Consider the following 18,408-nt stretch of genomic DNA (forward strand, 5'->3'; position numbering starts at 1 on the left):
CACTATTTCCAAGAACAAGTACAAGAAAGGTGAGTTAAAAGCAAAGGAAATTATAGTTAGTTTACAAGATAATTTAATTTCTTATGTTGGGAATTTGAAGAATTCTAAGGACATGTATAAGAAGCTAGCTAGCATGTATGAAGTCAACAATTTGAATGAAATCCTTTGCTTGGAAGATCAACTCAAAGATATGAAGACGAATAAATGAGAATTTGTGCAATCTTACATTATGAGGACACCATGCCTTGAAGACCAATTGTAGAGAGTTTGAAAAATTGTGCTTGACAAGGAATTGGTGATTGTAACTCTTAGAGGTATCCCTCCTATTTGGGAAACCTTCATTACTGTTATAAGTAACAACAATAGTTTCTCTTCATTTGATGAGATCATTGGAAAGCTCGCTCAAGAAGAATCAAGGATGATATCAAGAGGTAGGATACAACAGCATGAAGAAGGAGAACCCGCTACATTTTTCACTCATAACAAGAAGAAGAAAGGAAAATAAGGTCCATCAAATTCAAGGAAGCCTCCTCCTCTATATTCAAAAGTAAGAAATGAAAGAGAATCATCACACATTGAATGCTACAATTGTCACAAGAAAGGTCACTATGCTTGAGATTTCCCTAAGAAGAACAATGGTCCAGGCTACAACACAGAAGCAACAATAGCAGGTGAAGAAGAAGAGATGACTGAAGCAATGATCATAATGGAATAGATGAAAGAAGAAGAAGAAGAGATGATCCAAGTGATGATGAAGAAGATCATTGTCCTCAAAAGAAGTCAAGATATTCTAGGTATGAAAGTAATGTTGCTAATCAATCTGAATATATCCTTATTGATGCACTCACTAGCTCCTCTCCTATGGATTCGTGGGATGGTTGGTTGGTTGAAAGTGGGGCTACTCATCATTTCTCTCAGTATGAGGAAGTTCTCTTTAATTTGGTAGACAAGGAGTCAAATTTGGAAATTATTCTTGGAGACAACTCCACTCATCCCATTAAAGATTCTAGGTCTGTCAAATTTCATTTAGATTATGGGGAATCTCTTTTTCTCCATGATGTGTTGTATGTGTCATGGTTGAAGAAGAATTTGGTATCAATATCTACCTTGGAAGACAAAGGTATGAGGGTTTCCTTCATGAAGGGAAAGTTCTTACTTGGCCTATTGGATCCTTTATGAGAGATGTATTCACATTGGGATCAAGATTTGAAGGAATCTGTAGAGTCACCGGTAGACCTATTCTAGAAGTGGTCCATGATACCAATAATATAAGCGAGCCATGGAATCAAATATTGGCCCATATTCATTATCATTCTCTCCCGAAATTGAAGAAATTGGTCTCCAGATTCTTGATGTTCAAGCCCATCATGATGGAGTATGTCGAGGTTGTGCTAGTGGAAAAAGGACAAGGGGACCATTCCCCTCTAGAAAGAATAATAAAAATGGCATCCTCCAACTCATTCATTCTGACATATGTGGACAAATGCCCATACATTCTATTGGTGGCCATCTCTACTATATCACCTGCACTGGTGACTTCTCAAGAAAGATTATGATATGCTATTTGAAGCATAAGGATGAATCCTTAAAAATTTTCAAGGAGTTCAAAGATTTGGTTGAAAATTAAATAGGGAAGAAAATTAACATCTTCAGGTCTGACAATAATGGAGAGTACATTTCTAATGAGTTCATTGATTTTTGCAAGAAGGAAGGTATCAAGAAAGAGATGATTGTGGCCTATAATATCAAACAAAATGGAGTGGTTGAAAGAAAGAATAGGTTTATTGTAGAAGTTGCTCATACCATGCTATGATCAAAAGTTTCCAAATTTCCTTCCGGAGAAGCAAAAATTGTTGTCGTATATATTCAAAATAGGGTGCCTCATCAAGTATTGGACAAAAATACCCCCGAAGAGGTATTGAAATGTGTCAAACCCGATGTTGGCCATCTCCGTATCTTTGGTTGCCCCATATATTTCCATATGTCGAAGAATAAAAGAAACAAGCTGGAAACCACAAGAAGAAAAGGTAAGTTTGTTGGATATTGTGAATATTCTAAAGAATTTAGAATATATATTCCTGGTCAAAGGAAGGTTGAAATTAGCAGCAGTGTAAATTTTGATGAATATTGTGCCCTTAGGAAAGTAAGGGACCTTCCTCTGCCTCCTCCTCCTGAGAAGAAGAATGATAATATGGATATTTTAAATGGCCCTTCCAAGCTTGAATTTGAGAGAGACATTATTGATGATACCATGGAGCCCATGGAATCCCTATATCCTCCTCCATGTGATCCTCTTGCTACGAAGACATCACTTTGGCTTTGTGATACATTACATGATGACGAGAGACGTGTTTTCGTTAGAATATAATTTAGAGAAAGCAAGAAGCCATGCAGGTACCAAGGATATGTTGCAACTATGAGCACTATGATTCAATCCGAACCTACCACCTTTGAATAAGCCATGAAATAACAAGTTTGGAAGGATGCTACAACTGAAGAATATGAATCAATTATGAAGAATGATGTATGGGATGTTGTGCCGAGACTGAAGGGGAAATCTGTTGTGACTTCAAAATGGCTATTCAAGATCAAAACATGGAGTCAATGGAAGCATTGAGAAATATAAGGCAAGGTTTGTGGCCCAAGGATTCTCCCAAAAAGAGGGAGAATATTATGTCGATATATTTTCACCTGTGGCTCGATATATAATCATTCGTTCGATAGTTTCTCTTTTTGCAAGTCAAGGATGGACCCTTAATTAGATGGGCGTGAAGACAACATTCCTTCATGGAATGTTTCAAGAAGAATTCTACATTGAGCAGTCACAAGGATTTGAAGTAGAGGACTAAAAGACACATGTTTGTAGGTTGAAGAAGAAATTGTATGGTTTGAAGCAATTCCCCAAGCACGATACACCTACATAGATAGTTACTTGGTGAAGTTGGGATTCATAAGAATTAATGTCGATCCCAACCTCTACTTAAAGGTAGTCCAAGGTATGCTATTTATTTTGGTTTTACATGTTGACTATCTATTCTTGACATGAAGTGAGCCCCTGACAATTGATTGTAGGAGCGAGTTAGCCTATGAATTTGAGATGAAGGACATTGGATGCATGCACTATTTTCTAGGCCTTGAGGTGTGGCAAAGGCCCAGTGAGATTTTCCTTTCACAAGGAAAATATGTCGTGAAGTTGTTTGAGTGATTTGGAATGATAGAATGCAAGTCCCTATCGACACTAATGGAAATCAATTTCAAGAAGTTATGTGGAGAAGCTCTAGGACTTGATTTGACAAATCCATATAAGTATAGACAGTAGATTAGGGCTCTGATGTTCCTAGTGAAGACTCATCCATACATATGATATGTAGTGAATACGTTGAGTCAGTTCATGAACGGGCCTCTCCATGCACATTGGGTTGTTTCCAAACACATTTTGAGATATTTGCATGGGACGATCACCCTTGGTTTGAGATATTATGCCAGAGATGTTCAACTTCATGGATATACCAATATTGAATGGGCAGGAAACGTTGTTGATAGGAAGAGTACATTTGGATGTTGTTTTAGCCTTGGATCCACCATGTTATATTGGATGAGCAGGAAACAAAATTCCATAACACTTAGTACCACTGAGGTAGAGTACATTGTCGCTAGCAGGGATAACTGTGAAGCAATTTGGTTGAGGAAGCTATTTGGAGAGCTATTTTAGTAGGTCCTAGACACTACAGTGATATATTTCAACAAAAAGAGTGGGATAGGATTGAAAAATAATCTTGTATTACATTTGATACATGGTGCAAAGAGGAGTCATTATACTCCATAATATATTGACATATGAGAAGATTGTAGATATTCTCACCAAGGCTTTACTAAAAGGGAATTTCTTGGTCTTTAGAGAACAACTTGGAGTGATGGATGTGACCCCTCTTGATAAGGGGCATCACTGATCAAGAATGTTGAGCTAACTCTTCCCACCTGTTTGAGCTCCCAAGGTGAGGAATTGAGATGGAGGTCTCCTAGGGTTGAGGGATATTTGGACAATAAGGTATCACCCTTATCTATTACCCATAGAGTGGAAGATGTTTCTCCCCTATCTTTGTCTATGTAGAGTATACCCTAGTTGGCATCATACCCACAAGTCGGGCTTGCTGGGATTATTGCTCCCTTTCTGGCCAAAGGGTTGAGAAAGAGCTTGGGGGTGTGTGATCCTTACATTTGGTAAGTCAATTATCTCACCCAAGTTGATTATTATGTAGGTATATTACCACATGACTCTTAAGGGTCATTGTTGTGAAGATGACAGAGCAATATGATGGATGGGATATTATATTGATCGACAAAGGCTGGAAGATGTTTGCTCCCCTATGATATGACTCCTATTGCTTGACATTAGGTGGAAGATGTTTTCTCCCCTATGAGATTACATGAGGTGAGAGTGTCCCATAGGACCTTCCTCGTTGTCTTGTGAGGGTGGTATTTAATACTTCTTGATAATTCCTCTTATTTATATTCAAGAATGTTTTAGTAGATAGAGTTGAGCAAATATGGAACATGATATGACGATAGGATACATGTGATTATCACATGATGTAGTTGGAATTTATCCCTAGCTGAGAGGGAATGTTAATTTGGTAGCTCAATGACAAACTCCAACCATGGGACTAGATTCCTCTTTTCTAGAGGACCAATTTTGACTATTGAAGCACTCAATTTGGACAAGGGAAAGTGTATTTTTGAAGAAAATACCACATGTGCACAAAAGGACAAGTCGACCCTAACAGGAAAATGGACACCCTTGGAAGCCTATAAATACAAGTGACCTCAATCTCATTTGGAAATCACCAAGAATTTTCTTCTTCTCTTCTTAGTTGATTGGTTTGTACAAGTCTGAGGCTGGGTAGCAGATATTGGTTTGAACATGTCTCAAATTGCAGGGTCCAAAGCTCGCATCTGTGTTTAGGGTTTTCATTTTCAACTGCATGCCTGACATAGGAAAATTTTGGTTACAACCACAATCACAAAGTCTCATTGACGTGATTGGAATATCTCAAGTACACACATATCTCTTCCTTCGTGTAGTTATGATCTAGAGTTACACTTTGACATTTGGCTGCAGTTCACTGTAAGCAAGAAAAGTTGTCTCTAATCAATATTGATGTTGGAAACATATTTCTAAGTGTTGATGGGTTAATTTTGCTGGATGATTTTGCCTTGGCTCATTGTACTCTCTATTGAACATTTTATGAAAATATAACAGAAGAAGAATTTCAAAGGGTTTTCCCCATAGTGGGTTTTTCCCTAGTCATTGACCAAAAATCTGGTGTCTCTTATTGATGTGTTAATTGTCTCATTTTTCATTGCATATACTATTCTATCTTAAATTATTGTTGATGATTGGAAATATTAATTATTTTTGAAATATTACTAATTGAAGAATTGAATTGGGCTAAAGTAATTGAATCAACATAGATAATTGTGAAATTTAACAAAGTGAATTAACATACTCGTGTCGCTCCAACTAGTATGCGTAGGTGAAACTATTGTACTGAGAGGGTGGTATCTAATACTCCCTGACAATTATACTGATGTGCGTAGGTGAAAATATTTTTATACCGGTGAGAATTGTGCGGGGGAGAGAATATATCCCCTCAAATTGATAATGTGAATAATTAATCATATCTTAGCTAACATAATTATGACAATAATGAAGGAGAACGATGGGAAATTTAAATAACCAACGAAATGTTTTCATCAATTGTTTTGTTCATGCATCGATAAAGGAAATTACTAAATGAAAGCAACAAGGTTTTGCAAGTGGTAATGAAGGCATATTTATTTTTTATTAGACCCAACCATGTAATCATAACACTCCAATGAAGATAACCACCACCTCTACACAATGATGATATGTGCAAAGGTGCGGGTATTTTTAGACCAATTGGAATTAAGTGAGGGAGAAAATATAACCCCTTAAAGTGACTATGCCAATAATTCCTCATATCTTAGCTGACATAATGATGATAGTAATAAAGGAGAATGACAGGGAATTTAAATAACTAGTGAAATGTTTTCACCGATCATTCTGTTCACTCCTTGATAAAGGCAGTGACTAAATGAAGGAAGCAAGGTTCTGCAAGTGGTAATGAAAGGCATCTTTATTTTCAATTGGACCTAGCAACATCTAAAGAATTGTGCAGAAGCTTCCACCTTGTGTGGACAAGCAATGTGTGCAACTTTACTTTTGCGGAGATTTCCACATAGTGAAATCTTTGCACAAGAAAAGCTTCACATAAGAGGTATCATAATGAACCACTACATAAGATGTATAGCATGCTAATTGCATATTTGTTTAGAGGCCCCTCCCCCATCACCTATGTAAAGGACCTACAACCCTGAAACATAATAATATTAATATCATATTTGTTTTCTCCCCCTTCCTATGTAAATGATCTGCAACAGTGTTAGTTTTGGGATCATTAGGAAGAGAAGTAGCATAACAATTTTAGTGTTAGTGTTAGTGATAAGAGCATTCACTAATGGAATGACCACTCACAAAATTAGTTTTTTTTTTTTTTAATGAATTGTTAGGGACTGACAAATATTGAAAATAAAACACCCTCCACCAAGGGAATTATGTTCCATCAAAGCTCTCTAAGCCAATAAAAAATTAGAAATAAGATTACCAGAAAATTAGAAAAAATTATTTTTGAATTTCCTGGAAAATAGGAATATTACGCATTCTCTACATACTTTGGTTTAAATTGCAAGAAACGCAGGAAAAATATTGAGAGCCAATGTGCGTTAATGCAAGGCAAGGACTAATATGATCTTATACTAACATTCAACATCACTAATATAAAATATTCATTATAAAGAAGCAATATATTAAAATTATATATATATATATATATATATATATATATATATATATATATATATATATATATATATATATATATATATATATATAGATATATATTCACGTTAGATTATGATAATGTAACAACCTCAGGTTAAGTTTCCATGTAAATAAAAATAAGACCAAGGTCATGGGACACGTATTCCAAGCTGAATGGTGGGGAAACCATCACATTCGGGGTCACTTATGGTTTATTTATGACTATTGAAATTGGAAAAGTTGCATTAGTTGAAATTTACTTATGAAAATAGAAGAAAATTAAGGTGAAGGGACACATATATGCATGCAAGGGAAATTAGAATGAAGATGAAGGAAAATGAAAGGTGTTGTCCCTCACTACTTTACAAGTTATCATTTTCCCAGAATGAAAAATATACAATGAATTTGAAGCCATTTCCCAAGACACAAAAGCTATCAGAGCTTATTCAAACCCTCTCCATTGCATAGTGCTTAGAAATAGCTTTCCAACGGTATATGGAAGTCCAAGAATGGACTTCTAGATCAGGAGATAGAGAAATTTTAAACTGCCCCTTGAGAATCTAGAAAATAAAGAGAAAAGGCCAAAGGAACAACACAGATTGCAAATGGGACTTGGGCACAGTAAATCTCACATTACCAGCCATCGACGAATCAACAAAGCAGAGCGGCTGCCACTTAAGAAAACCTGTGGGGTTTTGGTTCACTGATATAATGTAAATTTGTTGGTGAAGGCCAATTTCATTTAACAAAAGGATTCTACAAAAAAGAAAGGTTGGGTCACCCGTTCTCTCTCCTCCACGTGGCAAAATACAGTAAATCCTGCATTCCCATGTATCAGGCATCCCGCAGTCTCGCAGCTTCACAGTATATCCTTCATATCAATTATGAGTGGGTCTGGACGGAGTTTTTTATCGCATATTGGAGGTCAGGGGCCTTGGGCATAGTGAATCCCGCATATCGGCCTTGTCAAAGCCCTGCATCTCGTAGTCCCACATGGCCCTCGCAATACCTGATGGGCCATCCTTAAGGAATTGCAGGGGGCGATCATGATATAATGTGAAATTGTCGGGGAGGGCCAAAAACGTTCAACAAAGGAATTCCATGAAAAGCAAAGGTCGGGTCGCTCCCTTCTCTCTCCTCCATGTGGCAAAATATGGGAAATCCCGCATCCCTCAGTCTCGCAATATTGGCAATCAATAGAACAAAGGGGCTACTGTTTTAAAAGCCCTGCGAACTACCGATTTCATGATCCAGTGTAAAAGCATCGAGGGAGGCCGAAAACAATTAACAAAGGAAATGCATGGAAAAACCATGGCTGGGCGAACCCTTTCTCTCTCCTCCACATGTCAGTGCAGAAGGTGATGCAATAAGTACAAAGGACACGTGCCACTCAGATTCAATATTTTTAGGGGTCCTATGGGGGCTTTTCTGGGTGACACATGCCACTACTCACAGGGTGACACGTTGCAATGATGACATCACACCCTGGAGATCGGCGATCGCATTGGTTAAAGCGCTCCTACACCAAAATCTCCAGGCTTGCAATTACGATATGGGGGGAATCATCCTAGATGTGATATTTTATTTGACAGATCTCATGAGGACTTCGCGTTCGAACTATTGGCCAGTGATGTAAAAAGACGTAAGGTCCCTCCCTCTCTCGTATTGCGATTGTAATACAGTTGGTGGGTCCAATCCCACAAATTGGTGATCGCAGGTATCACTAGGTGTTATCAAAGGCAGGCACGGGATATTTCCGAGATGCGAGATTCCAATTAACAAAGGAAAATGGCACCGGACATGGGCTAAAGGTCTTAGCACCTGAAGTTTGAGCCCCTAGTCACAGCCCTTGATCATATGAAGAGAACAAAAATATAAGGGGATAAACTAAATGAGGGCTAAGGAACATTGAAACTTTCCATTCTATAGTGTCTGTAAGGGTAAAGGCCCTGATTACAACAAGGCTTCGAGAGTACGATATAGGGCAATAAAGGTGTATGGGTGGATAGCTGGAGCATTGATTAAGAGTATGGTGCAGCCGTGAACTAGTATGGGAGGATTAGTAAGATTTAATGGCTTGTCATGGAGCCTCACTCCTCTACATAGTGAAGGACTGCCGAAACAGGCACTTATAGTGACCCACTCCCTATTCCATAGAATTGGTCGTTCACGCAGAAGTGACAGGAGTCAACTGGGCAGCACGAGACCACACCTTGAGAAAAATATAACCTGAGGTAGAGGCGATCACAAGATGGGCACATAGATATTTCATTTACTTTCTGTCTGATTGCTTAATTGTTTGTGTCTTGTAACATGCCTCCTTCTAGTGAGGCCATTAATTATGTAATGCTTTTGGGCCTAAGAGCCATCCCGATCGAGACAGCTAGTCAACCTAACAAATGAGACTCGGCTGAAGATATTTTTTATTTAATGAATGTCCATGCTTCCCCCTCCAGAATAAATAGGAGGAAGCAAGACTTAACAAAGGTTCAAAAATTCTAAAGAAAACACTACATGTTATTTTCAGACTGTATGGCTTTACAATACATATTTTCCAGAATATGAAGAAATGGTGGTGATTCCCCATTCATGTATTATAGTATGTTCTCCCTTTATTAAAATCCATTTTGTTCACATTTCTTCTCTGAATTCATGTAATTACTATTGTTAGAAATATTTCAATACTTCCTCACAGATTCGTTGGTATCAATATGTTATGCATGTACCTATAAGTTCTTCACAGATTCATTTGTATCGACATTGTTAATGCTAGTGCCTGCATGGATTATTGAAATTATATATTTAACAGTTTCTCTTCATGAATCATAACACACAACCTCTCTTTTTCCCATTATATCTACTTCTTACTCAGATAAGTATAGGAATTCTTAAAGCGACAAGCTCTATGTGTTAAGCATATAATTCTTGGTGTTGTAAGCTCCATATGATGAGTTACTCCTCCTCCTCCTCTATCATTTCTTTGCAAAAGTTTATTAAACTATAAGTTCTTGGACTACTCGGCCTCCACTATTTTATACATATTTCTGAGATTTGTATATGGGAAGAAGTACCAAGAAATCCATGTTTTACTCCTTTAGAGGAACGAACCAACCCATTATATATATATGTATATGTATATGTATATGTATATGTATATGTATATGTATATGTATATGTATATGTATATGTATATGTATATGTATATGTATATGTATATATATATATATATGTACATATACATATATGTATATATATATATATGTACATCTACATATATATATATAGATGTATATATACATATATGTATATGTACATATATATATACTATAAGTGAGGTCTCCCTTTATTGTGAATCATTTGAGACACTCAAAATTTAGATGTTCCCAAACATTGGTCTTGTAAGCAATTTGAGGTTGTCTCTGGGAGCTACAACATCTTTTGGCGTCGTTGCCAGGGAACGTATTGAAAGATTTTTCCCTTGGGATATGACAAATTGAGCACTCTTTGTGTAGGTGAGCGAAGTCTATTCTGATTGCATTCACATCACCTTGGAAACTCCACCACCCCCCATTATCATTCATCACCTTGGCAACTCCACCACCCCCCATTATCATTCATCACCCTGGCAACCCCACTGTCTGAATATTAATTGTAAACACTCTGGCGGCTACATTTGTCAAGAAATGGGAGAGACAATGGAAGAGATGAAAAGATAAATAAAGAACTCCTTATATACAATGATAAAATTGGAGTTAGAAAATATAAACCTTCGACGACAATATTCCTCTTTCTCTGACAAAGAAAAAGAAGTCAGGACGCATGAAGAAGAGGGATGATGATCTTGATGTAATGCTAAATGATGATGAGATGGATGATTGCTACAAGAAGTTCAAGCTTTTGAGGACCCGGTAGGACCCGGTAGGGGGCTCGACTAAAAGGCCCGTTAGGGCCCTTACTTCTTAGGGGTCACTCACTATTCATATGGTGAGGACCGGCAGGATGCGTAAGCATGCTCGACTGTTAAGGCCGCCATCATGCCCCCCGGCAGGGTGAGGTACGTTAGTGACTTTTTTAGTTACTTATTTGCCCCCCAAATTAAGTAAAAAAAAATAAGTCAAATGAATAACGAACGCTCGACTATAAGGCCGCCATCAACGTAGTAACTCGCTTTCATATCCATATATAGTAAGAGGGGCTAATTGCTCAGTTGCCTAAGATAATGCTCTCCGGTCATCTAGAAAGACATCAATGGGACACAACCAAAACAAAGGCACTCCCTCCGAAGAGCCTCCCAGGCCAGCTAACAAGGGGGAGGGACTTTTAGATCCAAATTGATTTAATCCCAAAGTCCTCAAAGAAGAGAAGTCACCCTCCCCTCCCTGACCCATATGTTAAGAAGGAAAAGAACCAAGTAGTGTTTGTGGCTACCCTGATCAAAAGGATATTGGTTAGCATATATTTCATGAAAATAAGGCAACTAGAAATTTTACTGATCAATTCAATGACCCTGTGGCTGATTACGTAATGATATTCTTAAGCCAACAACAAAGGTTGTTTCAAGAGCATGTATCAGGTTCTTTGTTTGAACACTTTTCATGGTGCATGCTTGTTTTAATTTTTATTTTTCAACAGCATGAGGACACTAGGTCCAGTTCCCAAATGTTGGCCTAGCTCCATTGGAGGGTTGAATTCACTTAGGTGAATCAATCCCTATGCATAAGTAGGAATGTACATAAATAAGCTCACCAGCTGAGCATTTTCTTTTCAGTTGTTAGAATTTTTATTTCTGTATTTTTAGATTGATGAGGAAAGTCCCATGGAGATTTTGTTGGTTACAAAGTTCATATATTTCTAACTCCATGACCAATGGTGAAGGATACTGGTCTACAATTTCTCAACACCTTGCCAGTAAGGCATTGTCCCCAGTAGGAGCCAATGTTGTCACCCACTGCTTTACAAGTTATCATTTTCCCAGAATGCAAAAGATACAATGAATGTGAAGCCATTTCCCAAGCCATAGAAGCTATTAGAGCTTGATTGGACCCTATCCATTGCATAGTGCTCGGAAAAGTTTTCCCAATGGTATATGGAAGTCTAAGAATGGACTTCTAGATCAGGAGATAGAGAAATTTTAAACTGCCCCTTGAGAAGCTAGAAAACAAAGAGAAAAGCCCAAAGGACCAAGGTAGATCACAAATCAGGCTCGAGCACAGTAAATCCTACATTACTGGCCATCGACGAAGCAGAGTGGCTGCCACTCAATAAAACTTGCGGGGTTGTGATTTGCTGATATAATGTAAAGTCATCATGGAAGGACGATTTCATTTAACAAAAGGATTCCATGAAAATCAAAGGCTGGGATGCCCCTTCTCTCTCCTCCATGTGGCGGAATATGGTAAATCCCACATTCCTGCATATCAGGCACCCCACAGTCCCACAACTTCATAGTATATCCCGCATATCGGCTATCAGCAGGTCTGGGTAGAGATGTTTATCTCATATTAGAGGTCGGGGGCTCCGGGAACAGTGAATCCCGCATATCGGCTTTGTCAAATACCTGCATACCGCAGTCCTGCATGGCCCTCGCAACACCTAATGGGCCACCCTTAAGGAATTGCGGGGGGAGGGGGGAATTGTCGATATAATGTGAAATATTTAGGGAGTTCCGAAAAAGTTCAACAAAGGAATTCAATTAAAAACAAAGGCTAGGTTGCCCCCTTCTCTCTCCTCCATGTGGGAGAATACGGTAAAAACTACATCTCGCAGTCCTGCAATATCGGCAATCTACGGAACAGAGGGGCTACCACTTTAAAAGCCCTGCGAACTACCGATTTTGCGATCCAGTGTAAAAGTGCCAAGGGAGGCTAAAAAGGATTAACAAAGGAAATGCATGGAAAAACCAAGGTTTGGCGGACCCTTTCTCTATCCTCCACGTGGCAATACAGAAGGTGATGCGGAAATTACGAAGGACACGTATCACTCAAATTCGACATTTTTAGGGATCCTACAGGGGCATTTCTAGGTGATACATGTCACTCCTCACAGGGTGACACATGGTAGTGATGACATCACCCCCCGCAGATCGACAATAGTCGATCACATAGGTTAAAGCACTCTTACACCAAAGTCTCCAGGCTTGCGATTTGCGATATGCGGGGAATCCTCCCAGATGCGATATTTTATTTAACATATCTCATGAGGACTTCGTGTCTGGACTGTCGGTCGGTGATGTAAAAAGACATAAGGTCGCTCCCTCTCCGGTATTGCAATTGCGATAGAGTTGGTGGGCCCAATCCCAGATCTGCGATCGTAGGTATCACTACGTGTTATCAAAGGAAGGCGCGGGGTATCTACAAGATGCGTTATTCCCATTAACAAAGGAAAATGGCCCTTGTACATAGGTCTAAAGGTTTTAACGCCTAAGGCTAAGCCCCTGGTCGTAACCCCTAATCATATGAAGAGAACAACAGTGTAAGGGGATAAACTAAAGGGGGGCTAAGTAACATTTAAACCTGTCATTCTGTAGCATCTTGAAGGGTAAAGGCCCCAATTACAACAAGGCTCTGAGAGAAGGGTACAAGGCAGTAAAGGCGGATGGGTGGGTAGCTGGAGCATTGAATAAGAGTATGGTGCGGTGGTGAACTAGTATGGGAGGCTCAGTAATATTTAATGGCTCGTCATGGAGCCTCACTCCTCTACACAGTGAAGGATCGCCGAAACAAGAACTTACAACGACCCACTCCCTATTCCATAGAATTGGTCATTCACGCAGTAAAGGCAGAAGCGACAGGAGTCAGCTGGGCAGCATAGGAGGCCATACTGTGAGAAAAATACAACCTGAGGCAGAGGCGATCGCAAGATGGGCACAAAGATATTTCATTTACTTTCTGTCTAATTGTTTAATTGTTTGTGTCCTGTAACATGCCTCCTTTCAATGAGGTTATTACTTCTGTAATGTTTTTGGGCCTAAGAGCTAGTCAACCTGACAGCTGAGACTCGGCTGAAGATATTTTTGATGTAATGAATTTCTATGCCCCCCCCTCTAGAATAAATAGGAGGAAGCAAGACTTAATAAAGGTTCATAAATTATAAATAAAACATTACATGTTATTTTAAGAATGTATAGCTTTACAATACAAATTTTCCAGAATATGAAGAAATGATGGTAATTCCCCCTTCAAGTATTACAGTGTGTTCTCCCTTTGTTAAAACCCATTTTGTTCATGCTTCTTCTCTGAATTCATGTAATTACTGTTGTTAGAAATATTTCAAGACTTCCTCACAGATTCACTGGTATCAATATGTTATGCATGTGCATGTAAGTTCCTCACAGATTCATTTTTATCGACATTATTAATGCTAGTGCCTACATTGGTTATTGAAATTATATCTTTAAGAGTTTCTATTCATGAATCATAGCACACAACCTCTCTTTTTCCCATTTTATCTACTTCCTACTCAGATAAATATAGGAATTCTTAAAGCTGCAAGCTCTATGTGTTATGCATAGAATTCTTGATGCTGTAAGCTCCATATGATGAGTTACTCGTCCTCTTCCTCTATGATTTCTCTGCAAAAGTATATTAAACTCTAAGTCCTTGGACTGCTCAACCTCCACTATTTTATACATATTTCTGAGATATGTATATGGGAAGAAGTACCAAGAAATCCATGTTTTATCCTTTATAGGAATGAACCAACCCATTATATATATATATATATATAGATATATATATATATATATATATATATATATATATATATATATATATATATATATATATATATATATATAAGTGAGGTCTCCCTTTACTGTGAATCATTTGAGACACTCCAAATTTAGATGTGCCCAGGCACTAGTCTTGTAAGAAATCTGAGGTTGTCTCTGGGAGCGACAACAAAAGGAATATACCAGACATCAATAATAAAAATCCACCTGAGAAACAGTTGAAAACTTGTGTTCATTCTTTGATTAGGTTCAATAAAGGAAATAGAACAAGCACTTGGGCACGGAAATAAAAGAAAGGGAAAGGACAAGCAAAAGAAAGCAAGGAGAAGGTTGGATCAACAACTTCAGCAGGAAGATCTTGCAGGTAACAGGTTACATGTGTGATTTCCTTGCTGGGATATGAATGCATGGTACATACATTTGTTTATTTGGTTAATTTGTTCTCATTGGAATGAATTTTTCCTAGAGTGACATTGGTTTCAACCTTGCCTTGCCCTTTCTTGGAAAACCATGGTGTGATAGTCGAGCTCATTCTTGGTTGAGCTTTGGATTACTAAAAGGTTTTAGAATCGGGTGAGGTGGTCTCAGGAAAATTCCCAAGGGCTAAGGATGGAGATGGTTTTCTTGGGGAAGCCCTTGAAAAATGGGTGGAGATGGGAAAATTCCTCAAGGTATGGTGAAGAAATTTTGAGGCATCTAAGCTTGGTTTGGTTTTGTGATCTCGAGACCGGTTTAGGTGAGATCACGTTAGGTTGAGGGTGGAGGTGGTTTAACCTCTGGAGTCCTTGATTGATTATGTCTTGGTTTATCCCATGAGGTTCCACAATCATTCTTGGAATACGGTACAGGGGTGATTGGCTGAATGAAAGATTTGGTTTAGCCCAATATATGGTCGGGTGGTACGTGGGAGTCCCTGACTTAGTTGGGTTCTGCATATGTTAATAGGAGATATTTTCCTATTATGATTTATGAGAAATTGTTCTTATTATTATGTGGATTATATGGTTGCTTTGTCATAGTTAATATTCTAGTTATATGTTGGTTATATACTTAGTTATATGATGTGCTCTAGCTATGGCTCTTGTTCATGATTTGATAATCGTTTGAATTGTTTGATGAATGCATGGGATAACAAGTTTTGGTGTAGCTACTTGAGAGGGAATTAAACCTTCTTGGTGATTCTTAGATGAAGTTCAGAGGTTTATGATCACATATGCATTCATGACCTGTAACTTAGATGTTTACCATGTGTTTGACAAAATGTTTGTTGTGTACTAGGCTTGTCTAGGTCAAGATCTTGTTCAAGTTTGAATGTTTGGTGTTATTGTCATCTTAATCATGCTTTTGTAAAGTTTTAGGCAGTTCTGGGCAGGGTCCTGCAGGCTAGGCTGAAAAGGTGGCACAGATCCCAAATCCTCATGCACATAACTAGAAGATTTGGGTCATAACCACTGGGAGCTAGGCTTATGAATGCGATTGGAGCCTCATAATCGCATGCATGCCTTGTTGTGGGTGCGGTTGGGGTTTAGGTAAGAGAAAAAGCAGTTCCAACTCAGGATATGGTCATCATAGGTTGTGGCCTGACTTATGGGTGATCTAGTGCTCCTAAGGGATATTAGTAGGTTGTCGATTTGTAGGCCTCACTTCCATAACTAAAACTTGGAGGTCAGGTTATGTCATAGTATCACTCAGTCTCACATTTACCCTGAGAGCTTGTAAAAACAAGTAAACGCTGAGAAACGTAGTTACAAATAATAAACTTAAAAAAAATGTTTTCCTTTAATTTTATATAGTGATAATACCTCTCAACAAATATAATGGCATAACTTTCCATATTCATTTAAATTGGGATCCCAATATTAATAAAAGAATTATTTGAAAAATTCATTTAAATTGGAATCCCAATATTAACAAAAGAATTATTTGAAAATTTTCAGTGTATCTTGTGAAAATGTCGAACGATGGTTATGATAAAAATGTTGAACGTTGGTTATGGGATACCGAACAAATTGTTTTCAAAAATTTGGTTATGATTTTTTTTATAATTATAATATTTGGAATAAAATTAAATAATTCAAATATGTTTTATTTGTTTTAAAATTAAATGCAATGCTCACCATATTCTTTTAATTTATTTTAGATGTATTTTTTCATATAATCTAAAATTATTATTAAATATTTAAACTATTTTTGTGTAAAATTGTTAAGGATAAATAAAGATAAATTCTTTATTGTATTTGTCGTAGTATGTATGGTATTATAGTTTATTGGTTTGTTTCTAATCAAAAAAAATTGCGGCTTATTTATAATTTAATATTGGGAATTCATTTTTTGTTTTTTTATTATTATTTAAATTTATTTATTTGTAAAGCCATTGGCCGAGGTCTTATTATGGGTAGTTTAGTAACTTTCATTTTTTATTAGTTACTATTTGTTTGTTTTTATTTTTATTTCCTTTCTATTTAACTTTTTGATTTTATTTTTTCTTTTTCCTATTATTTTCATTTTCATGAATTATAACTTGTTCTCCATATTTTAATTTAAGATGACTTATTATTATATTAAAAACATATATTTTAATAAATTTAATTATGAAAATTGTATATATTAATAAAAAATAAAACACATGCACATATATTAAAGTGTATATATGTTAATATAAACAATATTAGTTAATCATATTTCTTAATTTATGGTGATGACATTGAACAATACAATATTTTATTAATTGTTTTATTTTTGTTATTAAATTTTAGTTTTTATTATTTTGTAGTTTAATTAAGCTATATTTAAACTAAACCACACTTAATAGCTACTATATAACCATTATTATTATTTTTAATAAAAAGTAATTAAAAACACAAACTCATAAAATGTTGAGCTAAAAATCCTAATTTTATTTAAAATACTTTTTAAAATAATAATAAAATCATTAATAAATAAAATTTGAAATATTGAACAAATTTTATAAAATATAATGTATTTGATTAAAATGCTTTTATTAAAACATTTTTTTCCCACAAATTGTAATTCCAAATGTAAATATAAGTTATCATCTCTAAAATCCCAAGTGATATCTTCATTGTTTTGACCCTTTCTATTATGATGTACTGCCCAAAAAGGTTGTGGTATCCAATTCCATGAGTTCTCTTGGGTTATCAGATATTGTTATGACTAACCGTAAATGTCACCTCCTATACGAAAATCCCAGAGAGGAAATTTGTAGAAAGTACCATCTTCCTCATTCTAAAGGATAAAATATCAAAGGGTGAGAGGTATATATATATATATATATCTATCGCCAGTGTCATTAATTTGCAACACTAAAGTGACTTGCATCTGACACCATAAATCAATAATAACAACCGTATGGAATCTCAAAACTATGGAGGACCAAAGGAAATTTTCATCTGACACCATAAATCAATAATAACAACCGTATGGAATCTCAAAACTATGGAGGACCAAAGGAAATTTTATATTGGGCCAAAATGGGGAATTGTATAGATCCTTCATTCATGGGATTCACAATTACGTGGGAAATCATTCAAGACACACATAATTCTTTTTTTGATAGCAAAACGCAATAAATTTTGTGGCCTATTGAATGCCATGATCACTTGAGTTCGCTTGATAAAGCATGGCTCGTACCACTCAAATTTCTCCACCCATTGAAGAGCACATAGCTATACTTGAAGTAAATATAAGCACACAAGCACACACGCCAAGATTTTTCATGGCGCTCTCTTTTGCTCCATTTCCTCCTCCAAGTATAAAT

The sequence above is a fragment of the Pinus tabuliformis genome, chromosome 9 (genome assembly GCF_031772625.1).
Source record: "Pinus tabuliformis cultivar Carrire ecotype Pingquan chromosome 9, CPIR1, whole genome shotgun sequence".
NCBI classification, from domain to species: domain Eukaryota; kingdom Viridiplantae; phylum Streptophyta; class Pinopsida; order Pinales; family Pinaceae; genus Pinus; species Pinus tabuliformis.